At 41.5% G+C, this 13,870-nt stretch overlaps 1 long non-coding RNA gene and 1 pseudogene across 1 annotated transcript in view; one reads left to right on the top strand and one right to left on the bottom strand.

The window, feature by feature from the left end:
- Nucleotides 1-11,300: 11,300 nt before the first annotated feature.
- Nucleotides 11,301-13,870, bottom strand: part of LOC117801855 — a 30,477-nt gene continuing 27,907 nt past the window's right edge. Inside the window, exons 5-6 of the long non-coding RNA XR_004624612.1 lie at nucleotides 12,143-12,198; nucleotides 11,301-11,654 (exon numbers count right to left, since the gene is read on the bottom strand). This is a non-coding gene — a long non-coding RNA (uncharacterized LOC117801855). The remainder of the gene's footprint in view (nucleotides 11,655-12,142; nucleotides 12,199-13,870) is intronic.
- Nucleotides 12,338-12,761, top strand: LOC100475369 (annotated as a pseudogene).

Raw genomic sequence — 13,870 nt, 5'->3', positions numbered from 1 at the left:
CTCAAGCTCTCTGAAACTAAATAAAATTCATTTAACTTCATAGGAAACCATTCTAAGATTTTATCTTTTAAACATCAATGGTTATAAAAGCCATAAAAGCCGTAAGAAAAGTTTCAAATCTCTTCCTAATTCAAATAACGAGAATCAGCATAGTTTGTACTTACATATCCAACTTATATATCAGCTGGGTATTTTAGTGAGTATCAGCATATTATAATGCAGTAGGGGCTTGGGCCTAATCCCACATGTGTAGGATTTTCAAAGATTTACATAAGTTTTGAATTTTCCTTACATCAATTAAAATAGGAATTAATTTGCCTTAAGAATAGTATAGCCTTGGGAATGCCTGGGTGGCTCAGTATGTTAAGCATCTGCCTTCAGCTCAGGTCATGGTCCTGGGGTCAAGCCCCGCACAGGGCTCCCTGCTCAGCAAGGGGCCTGCTTCTCCCTCTGCCTGCCACTCCCCCTGCGTGTGTGTGTGTGTGTGTGTGTGTGTGTGTGTGTACACGCACCCGTGCTCTGACAAAATCTAAAAAATAAAAATAAAAAAAAGAATAGTATAGCCTTTTAAATGTCNTCAGTATGTTAAGCATCTGCCTTCAGCTCAGGTCATGGTCCTGGGGTCAAGCCCCGCACAGGGCTCCCTGCTCAGCAAGGGGCCTGCTTCTCCCTCTGCCTGCCACTCCCCCTGCGTGTGTGTGTGTGTGTGTGTGTGTGTGTGTGTGTACACGCACCCGTGCTCTGACAAAATCTAAAAAATAAAAATAAAAAAAAGAATAGTATAGCCTTTTAAATGTCAAAATTCTCAGGGACATGCACATAGAAAAACTGATTTAAAAACTGAAAATGTCATGAGCATGGAGTGATATATGGAGATGTGAATCACTGTCTTGCACACCTGAAGCTAACATAACACTGTATGTTAACTGGGATTAAAATACAAACTTAAAAATAAATACTTCTATAACGAAAAAATGTTTTTAATTTTTTTTTAAATTAAAAATGCATCTGAGAACTTAAATTCACCCATCTCACCTCTTGAGGTTCTCTCTCCTAAAAGGTACAAATACTCTGGCTCCAGAATGTTCTTGCCTAACTCACACCGTATTTCTCAATCAACTCACATCTTCAAATCCCAAGAATTCAAACATCTTACTTACTCACACAGGAAATAAAATTACAAAATGCCAAGGGAAAATTGGTGTTATATTAGGGCCACAACGTTCAACAGATCTAGGATTCCAAAGGAAAGAAATGCCAAAATTTGAATCAGTTGAGATAAGCGGCCTGCTTCCCTGTAATTGAAAAAGGAAAAGCCACATTCTGAAGGCTAAACACTGTCCCAAGCTTTGGCTCCAGACTCTCTCGGTGGAGAGGAAGCCCTGGAGTGGGACAGTCCCTGGTAAGGGAGGGCAAGGACGCCTGAGCAGCCGCAGGAATGAACCCACCCCAAAAGCAGAATGGAAGTGCTCCCTCCCTCGGGCTTACATTCTCGAAAGTGAGGACGCTCTCAGGAGGATTCAATTTAAGATTGTGACCCAGAAAACTCCCACAGTCATAGACCCTTTGTCAGAAAACAGAACTCCGGATCTTCACAGACTTTCTCAATGCACACAAATGACTCTGAGCGCACCCACACTCTCCGTGGACGCAAAACTCCACCCTACGTCTGCCAGCCGGCCCGAGGGTACCAGTTATAACCACAGAAAGCCATCACCGTCTCATCACCCCACCCCATCGCACGTGCATCCCCAGTTTTCCAGGGGTTTGTAGCTTCTCTCAGTAGACAAGGCTCCTCAAATCGATGTGAGCAAGTAGGACATCTGCAGGGTGAGGCTTTCCAGAAAGAACCAAGCGGTACTTCCCTTTGCAGTCTCATGCAGAGGGGGTGCTTAGCTTAGAGAGACGCTGACCTCAGGCCTCTGCCCCGGGTCAGGCTGCTTTGCACCACTGCTATTTTTATTTATTTTTTTTAGTATGTTCTTTTAGTCCACCACTGATACTTTAAAAGTGATGAACCCAGTGTTCAAAGAATCCAGTAACAGCGCTCAAACCCAGTGTTTGAGTGTGAAAGAAAGAAAACCCTAAGGCACTTTGCTAGTTCAACCAGAAAACTCACAAATCTCTATTCCTTTCAGAAAATAAAGATGTCAATTGTTATTTCCATGGCAAGCAATCGCTTGGAAAACGGGCCGTATCTAGGTGTTGCAAATCTAAGCCCCAATATTCCATTTAAAAATCACCTAAACGACAAGAACCTCAGAATATTACTAAAGGCTCCCAGGGGAATTTAAAAAAAGGGGGGGAACAAGAATTTTTTAACAAATGGAATGTAATAATATGGAATCCGTTATTTCATTGTTTATTTCTGAAATGCGCCACGGAGACTCATAGTTGATGATGCTGTGAATCAGAAGTTGGCGTTTGGGGAGGCCGAGAGCGATATGGAAATTCAGGGATTTATTGCTACCCCCAGGAAGAGCTAGGCTGAGGNTCTTTAAAAAAAAAAAATAAAATAAAAAAATAAAAAAAAGGGGGGGAACAAGAATTTTTTAACAAATGGAATGTAATAATATGGAATCCGTTATTTCATTGTTTATTTCTGAAATGCGCCACGGAGACTCATAGTTGATGATGCTGTGAATCAGAAGTTGGCGTTTGGGGAGGCCGAGAGCGATATGGAAATTCAGGGATTTATTGCTACCCCCAGGAAGAGCTAGGCTGAGGGGAAAGGGTCCTGGATTTGAGACTCTGCTTCCCAAACATCGGAAACACTCAGGAGAAAACGGGTGCCCCTCTCGAGAAAGGACGGACTGGGGACACCACAGACCACAGCACCTCCCGCGCACGAACCCACGCACGGACACCAAGTCACGACTGTTCCCTGACGACCCTCCCCGTACTGTACGAACAGGGAGACGCGGCCGTGCGCAGGGACGGAACAGGACGCCAGGCTCCCGGCTGCCCGTCCAGCCCGCACGCCGCACGCCGGAGGGAGTTAGGTCCGAGCGGCGCCACCGTGACTCGGCTCCGCAGACGCGAAGGCTCCCGCCACCCTTCCGCCCCGTCCTGGCACACCCGGCCCCGCACACTCACCATGTCCCGTGCCTCTCGGTCCGCCGGTGTTGTCCCTACGGTTCCCGCAGCCCGTGCAGGTTACTGCGCAACTGACGCTGCAGCAGAGCCACCTGCGACCGTTAAGCGCAGGTGAGACTTGACGGTGAACAAGACCGTCAGCGTCCACGCGGCTGCGGAGCGAGGCCACACCCACCTGCCCCTGCTGCGCCCCTGATTGGACAGAGGAACGGCCGCTGGCGGTCACGTGGCTAAGCCGACCCTGCTTCCACTCTCGCGCCAGTACTTGGCGGCTCGGAGGATATTTGCCTTTAACTGCACGGGAATGGGAGGCAGGTGTGCCCAGGGAATTCAAGACTCAGCTTTTGGGGAAGCCTGGGTGGCTCAGTTGGTTAAGCGGCTGCCTTAGGCTCAAGTCATGATCCCAGAGTCCTCGGATTGAGTCCTACGTGGGGCTCCTTGCTCAGCGGGGAGCCTGCTTCTCCCTCTGCCTCCCGCACCCCGTGATTGTGCTCTGACAAATAAATAAAATCTTAAAAAAAAAAAAAAGACTCAGTTTCTAGGTGGACTGACCCTTGGGGGAGGAAGAGGGGTGACCATGCCATAAGCACATGGTCTGAGAGCACTCATGGAACTGTGTCCCTCATTTACAAGCACAGACACGTAAAAGTCACCTCACCATATATAACAAAGAGTCTGCCTCCATTTTGATTTTTTAAAAAGATTTTATTTGAGAGAGAGAGCACCAGCAGGGGGAGGGGCAGAGAGAGCTAGAGGGAGAAGCCGACTCCCCGCTGAATGGGAAGCCCAAGGGGAGGCTCCACCCCAGGACCCTGAAATCATGACCTGAGCTGGTCAGACCCTTAACCGACTGAGCCATCCAGGCGTCCCTCCATTTTGCTTTTTGACCATTGATTGCAGTCTTCCACCCTTCCCCTCGCCACCCCCACATATTTGGTAATTTAAAGAACCCCTTAACCTCTTCGCCCCTTGGCCCTGATGCAAAGTTAGAATCCACAGCCCTATCTTAAGCGCAGGGACTCTTCTGGGAACCACCACAAACTATGAGCTGGGTTCAGTAAGTTCTCAGGTGTACGGTTTACACTGGAAGGAAATTTACATCAATTTTTGAGTGTGTGCCTAGAGGACTTTGACGTGTGAAAGGCTATCATATCCCTAAGGCAATTGAATTCTTATTTTCACTCATATAAGAAAAACAAGCCATCCTATAAATTTGGGATGCACCTGGAAACTATTAATACACTTAACAGGTTAGATGGTAAAACTCTTGCATTGTAAAACTTAATGCATTTACCCATTAATTTGAACAGTTTATTGAGCTATAACAATACTATACAATGGACCCCTTTACCGTGTACAATGCAATGGTTTTCAGTACAGTATATCAAAAAATATGTGCAATAATCATAATTTTAGAACATTTTCTTCATCTCAAAAAGCTCTGTTTTCCTCCTCCTGCACCCAGCACTGGGCAACCACTAATCTACTTTCTGTCTCTATAGATTTATTTTTAAAGATTTATTTATTTATGAGAGAGCACGAACAGGAGGGGCAGAGGGAGAGAGAGAATCTCAAGCAGGCTCCGCGCTAAGGGTGAGCCCCACATGGGGCTCGATCTCATAACCAAGAGGTCAGACCTGAGCTGAAACCTGGAGTTGGCTGTTTAACCCACTGTGCCACCCACGCGCCCCTCTATCTCTACAGATTTTAATATTCATTGACTTTCTTATGAATGAAATTATATAAGTAGTCTTTGTGATTAACTTCATTTACTCTGTTGAATTCGTTTACATTAGCATAGTTTTTTCAACGTTATACCCATGTTGTAGCACGTATCAATACTTCGTTTGTTTTTGCAGCCGAATAATAGCTCATTTTGCGGATTATTAACCTCAAAAATAGGGCATCTGGTGGCTCAGTAAGTAAAGCCTCTGCCTTTGGCTCAGGTCATGCCTGATCTAGGGTCCTGGATCAAGTTCTGCATCTGGCTCCCTGCTTGGAAGGGAGAACCCTGCTTGTGCTCTCTCTCTCAAATAAATTGTTTTTAAAAATCTTCAAAAAAAAAAACCCAAAAAACAAACAAACAAACAAAAACTTTAAAAATAAAATCGGTAGTTATTTTACCAGCAAAAAAAAAAAAAGGATTATTCGAGAATGGCAGAGAATTGCAATTTGGAACAAACAAGGTAGGGCAAAACCACAGGCAAGGCAGGAGGAAAGGGAGAGAAAAGCTCTTTTTCTTCCATAGGAAAGAGGAGAGTGGGAGGGCTTTTGCGAACAAAAATCTATTGGAATAAACTGGGAGTTTAAAATATAGGGGCTTTTCATTGGCGGAGTTGTGGCGGTCTCTCATTGGCTATTGCCAAGGCAGGAGGAAAAAAACTTCCTTCCGGCTGCTGGGGTAGTAAAGCAGCTCCAGTAGTATGAGCTTGCAACGTGCACCTGTTGTCTGCGGAGTTTGCAATTGATACGGGTCGTAGAGCCTGAGAGCTCCCCCTGCTGGCCTCCTGACACCATTGTAAACGAGGTTTCCTTTTATTAATCTTCCCGGGATACCGTATTTTCTTCATCCATTTCATCCCTTAATGGACGTTTGGTTTGTTACTACCTTTTGACTGTTACGAATGCTATTGCTGTAAGCATTCATGCATGTTTTTGGTTTTGTTTTTTTAAGATTTTATTTATTTGACAGAGATAGAGACAGCCAGCCAGAGAGGGAACACAAGCAGGGGGAGTGGGAGAGGAAGAAGCAGGCTCATAGCAGAGGAGCCTGATGTGGGGCTCGATCCCATAATACCGGGATCACGCCCTGAGCCGAAGGCAGACGCTTAACCGCTGTGCCACCCAGGCGCCCCATGAACTATACAATATGACCAGGTAGATTTTATTCCAGGTATACAGATTTGGTTTAACACCTCCAAATCAATTATTGTAATACATCATATCAATAGAATAACAAACAAAAATCACGTGATCATCTCCATAGACAGAAAAGCATGTGACAAAATCCAACACTGTTTCATGATAAAAACATGCAGGAAACTATTAACAGAAGGGAACTTCTGCAGGCTAACAAGGGACAGCCACGATCATGATTAACGGTGATAGACAGGATGCTCTTACCCATAAAATCAGAACCAGGACAAGAATGCCTGCTCTTGCTACTTTTTTTTTTTTTAGATTTTATTTATTTATTTGTCAGAGAAAGAGCACAAGCAGGGGGAGCAGCAGGCAGAGGGAAAAGCAGACTCCCCGCTGAGCAGGGAGCCTGATGTGGGACTCGATTCCAGGACCCTGGGATCATGACCTGAACTGAAGGCAGACACTTAACTGACTGAGCCACTGAGGTATCCCCCACTGTTGTTACTTTTATTCAACATGGTATCAGACATTCTAGATCAATTAGGCCAGAAAAAAAAATTAAAGGCATCCAGATTGGAAAGGAAGGAGTAAAACTCTGTTCACAGATGACATAGAATATCCTCAGGAATCTTCTAAAAAACTATTAGAACAAATAAATGAGTTCAGCAAGACCGGAGGTACAAAATTAATATACAAAAATCAATTTTATTCTTATATACTTGCCAGAAAATATATTGAAAATGAAATTAAGAAAACAAGTCTATTGTAAGAGTGCTGACAACCCTGACTTAATCTTTGGCCCTTCCCCTTGTTCATACCCATGCAGTGACCTCCCTTGGTCTATGGGTTCCAGTCGCCTTGGAGGTTAACATATGCCCTGACCAGAATGTAGGAAGACTTGTTCTGATCTTTCCTAAAGTGGCTCACAGAAGGCCCCACTTTAGATAACTGGTGGATATAACTGGTACATGGAGGGTGCTGCTTTTTTTCTTAAATATTTATTTATTTTAGGGAGAGAGAGAGCAGGGGGAGGAGCAGAGGGAGAAAGAATCATAAGCAGATGCCCTGCTGAGCATGAAGCCCAATGTGGGGCTCGATCTCATGATCCCGAGATCGTGATCTGAACTGAAATCCAGAGTTAGATGCTTAACCAACTGAGCCACCCAAGTGCCCCTGGATGGTGCCACTTTAGATAACGACCCTGTGGCCTCACCACCACGTCCCTTTCTCTATAAAAGCTGGGGATTAAAGTCCAGACTTGGGGAGGCGCCTGGGTGGCTCAGCCGTTAAGCATCTGCCTTCCGCTCAGGGCGTGATCCCAGGGTCCTGGGATCGAGCCCCACGTTGGGCTCCCTGCTCTGCTGAGAGCCTGCTTCTTCTCTCCCACTCCCCCTGCTTGTGTTCCCTCTCTCACTGGCTGTCTCTCTCTCTCTGTCAAATAAATAAAATCTTAAAAAAAAATAAAGTCCAGACTTGGCAGAGAATAGCTGCACTGCACCGGGATCATTTGTCCACCCAATTCCTCCCGTCAGTAAATTACCCAAAGTAAAACTCTGTGTCAACAGTATGGAGTGGTTTCCTTCATGTTTTGGTCTTTAAATGCCTTCTCAGTCTGGAGGATACATTACTGACTCTCCTTCACCTTCTAACATCACTTATAATAGCACCTATAAAATACATAGGAATAAATTTAACCAAAAAAATGCAAAACTTAGACTCTGAAAACTACAAAACCTTGTTGAAAGAAACTGAAGAAGATACAAAAAAATGGGAAAACATTCCATGTTCAGGGATCAGAAGACTTAATATTGTTAAGATGTCAGTTCTTCCCAACTTGAACTATAGTTTCAACATAATCCCAATCAAAATCCTAGCAAGTTATTTTGGATAACAACAACTGATTCGAAAGTTTATATAGAAAGGCAAAAGACTCTGGGGTGCCTGGGTGGCTCAGTCACTTAGGGTGTCCGACTCTTGATCTCAGCTCAGGTGTTGATCTCAGGGTTGTAAATTCAAGCTCCACACTGGGCTCCATGATGGATGTAGAGCCCATTTAAAGAAAAAGAAAGAAAGAAAGGCAAAAGACTCAGAATAGACAACACAATACTGACAAAGAGGAAAGTCACAGGTCTGGCACTACCTGAATTCAGGACTTACTATAAAGCTAAAGGGATCAAGACAGTGTGGTTTTGAGAAAAAAAAAGAGAGAGAGGGAGAGAAATAGAGAAATGGAACAGAACAGAGAACCCAAAAATAAACACACATATATAGTCAACTGATTTTTGACAAAGAAACAATGGGAATGCAATAGAGAAAATCCTTTCAACAAATTGTCTTTTCAACAAATGGTGATGGAATGCCTGGACAACCATGTGCAAAGAAATTAATTAGACACAGACTTTACAGTATTCACAAAAATTCACTAAAAATGGAACTCATAAACCTAGATGTAAAATGAATATTTTTTAACTTCTGAAAGATGACATAAGAGAATATCCAGATGACATGGGTTTGGCGATGAAGTTTTCAGATACAACACTAAAACCATGATCCATGAATGAAAAAATTGATAAATTGAACTTCATCAAAGTTAAAATTTTCTGCTTTTCAAAACACATTGTTAAGAGAATGAAAGGACAATCCAAAGACCAGGACAAAACATTTGCAAAGTACACATAAAAAGTACACATCAGGGGCGCCTGGGTGGCACAGTGGTTGAGCGTCTGCCTTCGGCTCAGGGCGTGATCCCAGCGTTATGGGATCGAGCCCCACATCAGGCTCCTCTGCTATGAGCCTGCTTCTTCCTCTCCCACTCCCCCTGCTTGTGTTCCCTCTCTCGCTGGCTGTCTCTATCTCTGTCAAGTAAATAAATAAAATCTTTAAAAAAAAATACACATCAGACATACCAGTCTGATAAAGGACTGGTATCCAAACTATATAAAGAATTCTTAAAACTCAGTAAGAAAACAAACTACCTAATTTAAAGATAGGCAAAAAATCTGGAAAGACAGCTCACCCAAGAAGATAGATAGCGAATAAACACATGACAGGATGCTCAACACCATATGTCACTGAGGAATTGCAAATTAAAACAAAAATGAGATGCCGCTATACACCTAGTAGAATAAAATCCAAAACACTGACAACAAAAAATGCTGGCAAAAATGTGGAGCAACAGGAACTCTCGTTCATTGCTAGGATAAATAGAAAACAGTACAGTTGCTTTGGAAGATAGTCTGGCATGCTTTTACTAAGCTAAACATAGCCTCACCATATAACTCAGCAGTCTCACTCCTAGGTATTTACCCAAATGAGTTGAAAAGTTATATCCACACAAAAGTCTTCATGTGAATGTTTATAGAAGCTTTATTCACAACTGCCAAAAATTGGAAGCATCCAAGATGCACCTTTCAATAGATGAATGAATAAACAAACAGTGGTACATCTCTACAATGAATGCCCTTCAGTGATAAAAAGAAATGAGCTATCAGGCCACAGAAAGACATGGTGAGACCTCGAATGCATTTCAATAAGTAAAAGAAGCCAGTACGAAATGGCTAGACCCTGTATGATTCCACCATATAACATTCTGGAAAAGGAAAAACTATTGAGATAGTAGAAAGATCAGTGGTAGCCAGGGATTTGGTGGGGCACAGCAAAGAAGGGGAGGAGAGATGAATAAATGAAACACAAGGGATTTTTAGGGCTGCAAAAATTCTGTAGGGTACTCTGATGGTGGATACATGACATCATGCCTTCGTCAAAACCCATAGAACTATAAAACACTGAGTGAGTCCTATTGTGAACTATGAATTTAGTTAATAATAATGTGTTCGTTTATCAACTCTAATCATCATCAAATGTAATACACTGGTTCATCAGTTGTAACAAATGCACTACACTAATGCAAAATGTTAAAACTCGGGGAAACTGCGAGCTGGGGGCGGGGAGGAAGGGATGTGTGGGAACTCTGTAATAGCTGCTCATTTTTTTTTGGTAAACCTAAAACTGCTCTGAAAAATAGTCTATTAACTAAAAAAAAAATGAATGCATTACCATTCCATGGAAGATTCATAACTGTGTAAAAATGAAACCTGACATACAATAGTACATACATTATGATGCCATTTGCATAAAAACACAAAAATAAAATATATTGACATGGGGATGCATACACAAGTTACAAAACTATGAAGAAAAGCAAGGAAATTGCCTTATAATTCACGACGCTAACTCCAGCTGGAAAGAGATGGAATGATTCTTCCCTTAAGTATCATCTTGAGTGGGATGGGTGGTATGGAGTCTTCTTCCAAGTCTTGGCCTGATTGACATTATACGGATTTCCTTTATAATGTTTCAGTTGACTGTGCAATTGTTTCATATATCTTCCACGTATGTAATATTTTAGTAAGTTTCCAGAATGTAAAACTCAATATAAAAATAAATCTCAGGACACCTGGGTGGCTCAGTCAGTTGAGCATCTGACTTGATTTTGGTTCAGGTGCTGATCTCAGGGTCCTGGGGTCAAGCCCTGGATCAGGCTCTGTGCTCAGCACGGATTCTTCTTGAGGATTCTCTCTCCTTCTGCCTCTTCCCCTGCTTGCATTCTCTCTCTCATATAAATAAATAAATCTTTAAAAAAGTAAAATAAATTTCAGTGCAGTTTGAATTACTAGCAAGAAGACACTGGAAGTAAATTTTTAGAAGATACCATAGCCATAGTTTTAACTAATTTTTATTAAAGGTAATTTTCTTAAAATCCTAAAATATGTCTAATGAAGTCTATTGAATGCTTATAATAGGGAAAGTATACATTGAATGACATCAAAGTACCATGAAATAAATGTTAAAATGATGTATGCCCTTAGAAAGGAGACTGAATATCACAAAGATGTAATCACTCCCCATGTAGATCTAGTGTTTTAGTAAATTCCATTAAATTCACAATCAGGTTTTTGTTTTGTTTTGCTTTTGCTTTTTTTTTTTAAGATTTTATCTTTAAGTGATCTTTACACCCAACGTGGGGCTTGAACTTACAACCCCAAGATCAAGAGTCACATGCTTTGCCAACTGACCCAGCCAGACACTGCTTTGTTTTTGAGCTTAATTAAAACTCCTTTTTTTTATTTTTTTTTTTTAAAGATTTTATTTATTTATTTGACAGAGATAGAGACAGACAGCGAGAGAAGGAACACAAGCAGGCGGAGTGGGAGAGGAAGAAGCAGGCTCATAGTGGAGGAGCCTGATGTGGGGCTCGATCCCATAACGCCGGGATCACGCCCTGAGCCGAAGGCAGACGCTTAACGACTGCGCCACCCAGGCGCCCCTAAAACTCCTTTTAAAAACCAAAACAGAAGACAAATGTCTAAGAATATCTGGGATTTTGTACAGAACACTGTTAGAGAGTGTCATGGGACTGACTGTTTGTGTCCTCCAAAACTCACATGTTGAATTCCTGCCCTGCACTGTGATGGTATTAGGAGGTGGAACCTTTGGGAAGTGATTAGGTCATACGGGTAGAAATCTCATGAATGGGTTTATAAGAAGAGACACAAGAGAGTTAGTTAGTTTCTTCCCTCTGCACTCTACCATGTGAGGATACAATGAGATCACAGCCATCTGCAAGCCAGGAGTCAGGGCTTTACCAGACACCAGATCTTCCAGCATCTTAAACTTGGACTTCCCAGCCTCCAGAACTGTAAGAAACAAATGTTTGTTGTTTAAGTGACCCAGTCTATGGTAATTTGTGATAGCAGTCCTGTGATAGCAGGACTAAGATAGGGAGGCACTTTCCCTAGCATACATCAAGGCTTTTAAATCTATAGTAACCAGGACAATATGGTATCAGCAGAGATATGTACAAACAGACCAATGGAAAATAGGAATTTCTGGAAAAGGGGCATCTACTTAAAGTATATGAACCTGGGAAGCCTGGATGCTTCAGCTGGTTAAGCGTCTGTATTCAGCTCAGGTCATGATCCCAGGGTCCTGGGTTCAAGTCCCGAATTGGGTTCCTTGCTCAGCAGGGAACCTGCTTCTCCCTCTGCTTGCCACTCCCCATGCGTGTGCTCTCTAACAAATAAATAAATAAAATAAAATCTAAAGTACATGAACCTATGATAGAGCGGGTAATGATAGAAATGATGGACATTGTAACACAGAGAAATGACAAGTGGTTACCTACAGAATAATGAATCAGCTGCCCATCACATCCATATACAATAATTATTGTAGAGCTACCTATGAAAGACAAAAATAGAACACTTTCAAGGTTACATGCAAATGTTTTTTATAGCTTCATAGTAGGGGGAGCTTTCTTATATAATAAAAATAAATTAGGCCCTTTCTCTACCTTTGTGGTGTGTCTGGTTGACTCACCATGTCCTCTCACAAGACTTTTAGAATCAAGTGATTCCTGGCCAAGAAACAAAAGCAGAGTTGTCCCATTCCCCAATGGATTCAGATGAAAACTGGTAATAAAATCAGGTACAACTCCAAGAAGAGAGATTGGAGAAAAACCAAGCTGGGTCCATAAGGAATCACACTAGAGACGGCCCACGTATTTATGCTGCACAGTGGTCACTAACACCTTACCACAATCTCTGAATAGTTGGGCGTGTTTTATCAGGGAAATCATTTTTCTCTTTGTTTCTATGCTTCTGCATTAGTAGGTGGGTTCAGAAATAAATATGTGAGACCTTTAGTTTGGGGCTAAAAGGGAAGAAAAGAAAGTAGGCCCCAAGAGATGGACAAATTCAACTCTATTAAAATTAAGAACAGTCCATCAAAATGTGGAACTGAGTGAAAATTTGGGAGAAAGTGAATTTGGGAGAAAATATTTTAATACCTACAGATGATAAAGCATTAGTGTGCAGAATAGTAAAAAAAAGTAGGAAATCAATAAATGTACAAATAAGTTAAATATGAAGTGAATTTGGGAGAAAATATTTTAATACCTACAGATGATAAAGCATTAGTGTGCAGAATAGTAAAAAAAAGTAGGAAATCAATAAATGTACAAATAAGTTAAATATGAAAAATGACTGAAACTTTCATCAGGAGATGAAAGACCATATAGGAAAAATGCTCAACACCAATGGTAATTAACCAAAACAATATATAATCACATATAGGTAAAAGTAAAAGATGTTGGCAAATTGCAAAGAATAAATAAATACACANAGGAGATGAAAGACCATATAGGAAAAATGCTCAACACCAATGGTAATTAACCAAAACAATATATAATCACATGGAGATTCTGTTTAACACCATATAGGTAAAATAAAAGGTGTTGGCAAATTGCAAAGAATAAATAAATACACATGCATGAATGGTCAGATAGTTAATTCATACCCTCTATCAGCATTTCCTAGTAAATTTGAATTTTTCCATAATCTATAGCCCAGCAATTTTTTTCCCGATGTGTAAAAAATTTAATAATGTACTAGCACTTGAAGACAAAAAGAAGAATGATATTATCAACAAGATAAAAAAAAAAAAAACTTCAACTCTGTCCCATAAGCAGTGAGGTGAGTAAGTATATTGGGTGACCCACACCTTTTCAGTATAATATGAATGATATATTATATAATACTGACTTATTAAAATTCAAAAGAGACAGAACTCTGCTTCATGATAAATAGACAAAGATCATCATAAAAAGTTTNAGTGAGGTGAGTAAGTATATTGGGTGACCCACACCTTTTCAGTATAATATGAATGATATATTATATAATACTAACTTATTAAAATTCAAAAGAGGCAGAACTCTGCTTCATGATAAATAGACGAATCATCATAAAAAGTTTAAAAAGTCAATTGAGGGGCGCCTGGGTGGCACAGCGGTTAAGCGTCTGCCTTCGGCTCAGGGCGTGATCCCGGCGTTATGGGATCGAGCCCCACATCAGGC

The sequence above is a fragment of the Ailuropoda melanoleuca genome, chromosome 4, assembly GCF_002007445.2.
Source record: "Ailuropoda melanoleuca isolate Jingjing chromosome 4, ASM200744v2, whole genome shotgun sequence".
NCBI classification, from domain to species: domain Eukaryota; kingdom Metazoa; phylum Chordata; class Mammalia; order Carnivora; family Ursidae; genus Ailuropoda; species Ailuropoda melanoleuca.
This window is presented reverse-complemented; position numbering and strand designations above follow the sequence as displayed.